This window comes from Bombina bombina, chromosome 9, assembly GCF_027579735.1.
Source record: "Bombina bombina isolate aBomBom1 chromosome 9, aBomBom1.pri, whole genome shotgun sequence".
Lineage (NCBI taxonomy): Eukaryota > Metazoa > Chordata > Amphibia > Anura > Bombinatoridae > Bombina > Bombina bombina.
The window spans coordinates 189883134-189890738 of record NC_069507.1 but is presented as its reverse complement, the minus strand read 5'-3'; the positions used below and the strand labels follow the sequence as shown (position 1 = coordinate 189890738).

Below are 7605 nucleotides of genomic sequence, written 5' to 3'. Positions count from 1 at the left end.
ATATGTCCTTGTTCTTGTAAAAAGGACAAAAACGCTTTACAAATGGAAATACATTCATTTACAATAGTGATCAACATCACTTAAAGGGACATTATTTTGTTTTTAAAAAGAGCATACACATAGTCAATACTATTTAAATAAAATGAACACTTTACAGGGATTATATCATTGTATCAATACTCAGATCATTTTGTAAAGGTGCATCAATTCATGCAGAGTTTATAAATACACACATGGATATGAACATTTAAATATACATATATACACAAATACAAAAATATATATACATATATAAAGAAATTACTCTGCTAATCATAATCAGGCAATGATAGAGCTAAGAGAAAATAATATAAACACAAATAATAAGATTACATTGGAGATGTTAATCTTAAAGTCATTTACTATTGTCTTACATATATGATTTCATTATAACAAATAGATTTGTTAGGTCCCTTTAAGGATAAACAACATAAACTAGAGCTTGCAAAAAATAACAGGAAGAATGAGGACAAAGATTTGTGAAATAAAATTTATTTTATTAGTATGTAAGAAAACATACACAACGTTTATAAATAATCTTTTAAAAATAAGGAATATATGAGCCATATGACAAGGTAACACAGTGCATCACAGTCCATGAAGAGAGTTGCCAAGGGCCAGCATAGCCTCATTGGAGACACATGACAAGGTAACACAGTGCATCACAGTCCATGAAGAGAGTTGCCAAGGGCCAGCATAGCCCCATTGGAGACACATGGCAAGGTAACACAGTGCATCACAGTCCATGAAGAGAGTTGCCAAGGGCCAGCATAGCCCCATTGGAGACACATGACAAGGTAACACAGTGCATCACAGTCCATGAAGAGAGTTGCCAAGGGCCAGCATAGCCCCATTGGAGACACATGGCAAGGTAACACAGTGCATCACAGTCCATGAAGAGAGTTGCCAAGGGCCAGCATAGCCTCATTGGAGACACATGACAAGGTAACACAGTGCATCACAGTCCATGAAGAGAGTTGCCAAGGGCCAGCATAGCCCCATTGGAGACACATGACAAGGTAACACAGTGCATCACAGTCCATGAAGAGAGTTGCCAAGGGCCAGCATAGCCTCATTGGAGACACATGACAAGGTAACACAGTGCATCACAGTCCATGAAGAGAGTTGCCAAGGGCCAGCATAGCCCCATTGGAGACACATGACAAGGTAACACAGTGCATCACAGTCCATGAAGAGAGTTGCCAAGGGCCAGCATAGCCCCATTGGAGACACATGACAAGGTAACACAGTGCATCACAGTCCATGAAGAGAGTTGCCAAGGGCCAGCATAGCCTCATTGGAGACACATGACAAGGTAACACAGTGCATCACAGTCCATGAAGAGAGTTGCCAAGGGCCAGCATAGCCCCATTGGAGACACATGGCAAGGTAACACAGTGCATCACAGTCCATGAAGAGAGTTGCCAAGGGCCAGCATAGCCTCATTGGAGACACATGACAAGGTAAAAGAGTGCAACAGGCACAACAAAAAACTGATAAAAAGGCCAAAGGGCAACAATATAAATACAAATTCAACATGTGGACGGAGGATTATTATCTGCCACCATGGAGCATATCCAGATCCTCCACTTACTGGTCATCCTCTTCATTGTCCTGTGCATGTCCAGCTCCAGATTCAGGCCTTGAACGTAATTGCATAATTTCACGCAGAGTCAAGTCCTGAACCCGGAGCTGGGCCTGCATGGTGTCGTTCATCCCTCTCAGGACAGCTGCGTTCCTCAACACGGCCTGCTCTACTCTTGCTATCCCTTCTAGCATGAGCCATGCTGAGTCACAGCCTAAAATAAAATAAAAATTAATATTAAGGATAATTACACAACAGAATAAAAGATTTTAATACATACATTGTCATCATAAAGACAAATAATTATTTACATCAATTATTTTTCATATATTCTTTACACATGAATTAGGTTATTCAGACAGACAGAAATCATTAAAGGCTCATGTTACTCAAACATGTTGAACCCTTTAATTGGTTTTAGATGATCCACTTATACAGCTTGAGTGTATCAAATCTTGTTAAAGGATTTACATTGTACTTACATCAGCAATTTAAAAATTCAATTTAGACTGTGGTAGGCACACCTATCCTTAAACATTTTGGCATTGAGGACAAGCTGTGTAAACATAGCAACCAGAAGAAATTACATTCCCACTGGGTTATACAAGAGATAATGTATCCACATTTGGACATAAAATTTTGGATCCAAGTAGTGGTGTTTGGTATATGTAGTGATATCCAATTAAAGGGACACTGAACCTAAATATTTAATGGACTGATTCAGATAGAGCATGACATGACAAATCTTTAGAAATTACACATATTCATTATATGTTTTAATTGTCAAGCTATATTTTGAATGCAAGAATGTTGGTTTTTATGGAAGCCAATATTTGTTGATGAACCTTGTTTGTGCATGCTGGTTGATGGATACATTCATCCAACAATAAAGAAATGATGGCCACATTTAGTTTCTTGTTTAAACTAATTATAGGAATAAGTTGTTTTCAATAAATATATCAAGAGAATGACGAATAATTCATAAGAGTATTCTATGATACATTGGCTTAACATTGCATGCTGGATTTGAATCACAATTTAACCAATTGAACTTCACTGTACCTTTAAGTATCTTATAAAGTGTATTTAGAATGATACTTACAGCTGTGCCTGGGAAGGACAATCTGACACCCAGGACAATGAAGGTTTAAACAGGGGGAAGGGATGGGATTGGCTCGGGGAGGGATGGGAATGGCTTGGGGAGTGGTGAGCTGCTGCTCCAGGGTAGGCCGTACAGCTGGGGAGTGGGGAGTTTGGGTCTGGGCAGCTGTACGGGCCAGAATACGGGGAGAGCGGCGAAGGGGGGTGTATGGGCGTTTTTTGGGAGGGACAGGATATGAAATATGGGAAGGGCTGGCAGTGGTCGGGGCATGGTCATGGGTTTGGTGATGGGAAGGGCTCTGGGTGTGTGCAGAGGTGTGGCCATGGTCAGGGGTGTGTGCACGGGGAGGGGTCTGTGACTGGGCAGGGGCGGAATCCAGATGACCAGAAGTGGTGGATCCATCTGAAAATGTAAAATAAATATATTAACATCTCATACATCCTGACATCAAATCAACGCATTTAAAATTGATTATGTTTTCAATATACCTCGAAGTGTGTTTGAATCTGTAAACTATTCTGAAATGAGGATATGGTATCTATATAGGCACTCAGATGAATCTCAATGACTGTCTGTACAATGTGAAACTTATTATTGTGTTTTGGCATGGAATATGCATGTGACATAATGATGGCATGAATTATATATTCTTAAAAAAATATATACAAGCAGATTTTCATGCTGCCTGATATAGAAAGGGGGCAGTAGTGTATTTGAACAGACAAATAATATTCCTTTTTAAAGGGAAAAAGCTGTAGACTTTGAATGTCTTCAATAAAATGATTTCAAAAAAAGAAACATGTTGGAAACATGATAGATATATTTCACATACCATCAGACTCCAAGGCAGCCTCTTCCTCCTCCATCCCACATGTGACATCAATCTCTGTAAAACATAACATGTTGTGTACACCTTAAGATCAGATATTATAACATATGTTACTGTTGCTCAAATACGCACATCAATGTTGCATTAAAGATATACACACACAAAGTTATGATTTACATCATTTTGATGGAGCATACAAATGACAATAGATTTGTTATTGTCAATAAATCAGAATCTTAATGTATTGTTTGTCTTAATGTTAAATTCATAAAAGCATAGTACATAGAACATTTAAGATTTCTCATGTGTGTATCACTTGATGACTGTTGTTAAAAAAATTAAAAAATGAAAAAAACATATGTTAGACATCTTATGAATAACAAATGTGTAGAATAATAAAGTAGAAATTATTAATCGCTCAATATAAAAAATAAATATATAATCAGAAGATAAATTCTATGATTTTTTATAATGTTATGCTTCATCGGAATCATGATCATAATATTGATTAGCAATACACCTTCAATTACATATAAATGAGTCAATGGACTTACCAGGAGCCCGCAAAGGCGGCTCTATGTCACTGCTGGATTCCTGTGGGCTCCCCACACCAACTCTCTCTATGAATGATATAGATATATATTATTAAACACATTTTGGATATCACTAAATCACATCTGTCTAGAATTTTAACATTAATCAACTTTAAAATGTGAATAATAGAGCAGTCATTACACCAGAAAATGCTTGATTGAATCAAGGGGATTCTGTAAACATATCTGTATTCAACATATGTTTAATGTCAGACTACATTAGACATCAAATTCATCTCAGATGCTGCTATTGCATATCTAAATATACCCAATGATCAATGTTCTTAACCCTTTAAGGACACAGCTTTCACTTAGCTCAATTGTTTTATGACGGAATAATTCCGTCATATGTCCTTAAGAAGTTACAAGAATACACACAAACCACATATTGAGGAGCATCTGTTGACAAATCTAAACAAACATGTGTCACATCGAGCCATTTTTTCAATGTACAGTAATCTTGTTTAGGACACAACACATATTTATCACAATACATAACAAACTTTATTATTACTAATATGTAATCATGGTGCTGTTAGAGTATGCAGATATATATAAAGTAACTCCAACAGATAATTAGATTTATATATCAATAGTTTTTAATAAAAATAATGTAATGATGAATGAATCTATTTTGTCTTAAAGGGACACTGACATGATTAATTTAAATAATTGATTTCTATGTTCAAACTGTAAAAAATGATTTAACATTGACTCCTATTATAATTCGAATGTTGTTCGATATTAATCTTAAAGGCAGATAAGGAATATTGGATTCAATAAATATTGTTTGTTGAAGGTATCCACCAATCATCAATATAAACCCAGGTTGGTCAACAAATATTTAGATGCACATAAACGTACTTTCTTTATTTTAAACTACATTTAGCAATAGAATATGTCACATATGATGATAGTATTATATTTTATGTTTATTAATATTGCATACTGTATGTGAAAGACAATATTAATAATTGTAGTTCAGTATCCCTTTAATCTAAAATTAAATAGATTCCACAATGTTGTTGTTTGTTAATGAATTATCTACTCCATATGTTGATGTAATGAATGGTATTGAGCATGCAATTAAAATCAAATATGTTATTTAAGTATATCCGAATAATTATATAATTTTCATCTATTAAATAGACATTACATATAAATATAGAACAATGTGTATTTAGTATGTAATGTTCATTCCATGTTTCTAAGACAAATGTCAATTAAAATGAGACATACCATACTGTGACAAGCCCTGGCTTGAGGATCCAGCAGCCACATCCATATCTGTAATATATTAAATGAGGATTGCATATCATTAATACTAATCATGCCATGTTTAAAATATTTACATTAATAACAAATCAATAGAAAAATATTAATCCTTTGGTAGTCCCATGAGTTAATAGTTTCCGCAATTTAATGAATGATAAATATATCCTGGACTCTTATTTTCAATCAGTTGTGTTGTTTACTGTATCTTTAAGAATATATGCTTGTTATTACATAATCATCAATTGATGGCCATATGTTATAATTTATTAGTATTATTCGTTTTTTATTAGATATAATATTTAAAATAAGAATACTGTATTCTTCACTAATCTAAGATTTTCCATTTAATTTTTAACAACATGTATAAAGCAATGCCACTTTCCGCAAACCCATGTTAACGTGGATGAGAAATGCCATTTTCGCGATCATTGCGCAATGATTCCAAGCGGAATTACGCATCCGTCATTTGACCAACATGTATAAAGCAATGCCACTTTCCGCAAACCCATGTTAACGTGGATGAGAAATGCCATTTTCGCGATCATTGCGCAATGATTCCAAGCGGAATTACGCATCCGTCATTTGACCAACATGTATAAAGCAATGCCACTTTCCGCAAACCCATGTTAACGTGGATGAGAAATGCCATTTTCGCGATCATTGCGCAATGATTCCAAGCGGAATTACGCATCCGTCATTTGACCAACATGTATAAAGCAATGCCACTTTCCGCAAACCCATGTTAACGTGGATGAGAAATGCCATTTTCGCGATCATTGCGCAATGATTCCAAGCGGAATTACGCATCCGTCATTTGACCAACATGTATAAAGCAATGCCACTTTCCGCAAACCCATGTTAACGTGGATGCGAAATTACATTTCCGCTCTGTGACGCATATTCTGTAGAGCGCAAGAAACATCATTCCAATTTCATGTATCACTAATGTAAAATCAGATATCTAAACATCATATGTAGTGTATGTTGTGAGATCTGTATAGGTTTAGTATCTGACTAAATACAATTTTTGGATTTTTAACATTATAAATATTATATGAAGTTGGATAATTACCTGGTTCAGATTCTCTATCGGGTCCTCCCAGGCCACCGGACGGAGAAGCATCTGCCCTGTCCCCCGCGTCAGGACTTCAGATCCCGCAGCTGGGAGGGAAGAAGAGGAGGCCGAGGATGGCGAGGATCTAAATCTTTTGGGGACCCGGAGATTGAGGAGCTCGCATAAAGTCACCTCATAAGGGAGTAGGTACAGTTTCCGCGGGGCCTTTCTTTGGCCCCCTCTTTTACGGGCTTGTACCCAGTCCCTTATGAGGTTGACTTTTTTCGATAAACGCAACCTCATATCTCCGAATCTCCTCATGATCTGATCCTGGGTCCTCTGGACGTCACACACCAATCTAACCGCATTGGTGATAGACTCCCAGAGGGCCTTCTTAACAGGCGCATCTGTCGAGCTCCTCTTGTTCCCAAACAGCTGGGGATAAAAGTCCTTGACGGCGTGGACCAGTGCAGCGCTCTCCTCCTTGGTGAACCTGGGAACTGACATGCCTGCTGGGTTGTATAATAATAATATATATTGCCTGCAGGCATTAGAGAACTGACAAAGATGGCAACGTGTAATGGACTTTTATATGGTGAAGTAAACATGAGATGCACCATGGGACAATTTATCTGTACATCTGATTGGATAAAAGTTTGAAATATTGTTATAATGTCTGTGAGACCATCCTGACTCAAGTTGTGTTTGTGTGATGAACTCTGATTGGCCGTTCCTTAATGTTTCATATCTTAGTAACTTCCTTACACATACCGCTTGGTGGTGCTGTAACTTCATTTTTCATGTAGACTTATTTGTAACTCATGGGCCTGTCATGCGGATATGTGTGACGCAGATTTAATATCCGTGATCCGTGAAATATTAATGATTAAATACTCTTTAAAATCTAATCCTGTCACATTATTAATGTTGTAGAAATTTCTCGGTTTAATAACGGTCTGTTTCTTTAATACAAATACACATTTAATATTGTATGTCTTTATTGTTCTTTAAATAAATTTATTGTGAAGTATTGACATTGCTCTATTAAATGTATTTATAATGCACATTGATTGTGTGCTATTGCGTGACATTACACTAATGTTTAAATATGCTAATCTGGTGTTTGAA

General features: G+C 36.4%; 1 long non-coding RNA gene across 1 annotated transcript; it reads right to left on the bottom strand.

The window, feature by feature from the left end:
* Positions 1 to 2942: 2942 nt before the first annotated feature.
* On the bottom strand, positions 2943 to 4163 carry LOC128639602 (uncharacterized). The gene is made up of 3 exons (XR_008399228.1): positions 4110 to 4163; positions 3559 to 3612; positions 2943 to 3128 (listed from the first exon to the last, which is right to left on the bottom strand). It is a non-coding gene; the product is annotated as an uncharacterized LOC128639602 (long non-coding RNA).
* Between the last annotated feature and the right edge of the window lie 3442 nt (positions 4164 to 7605).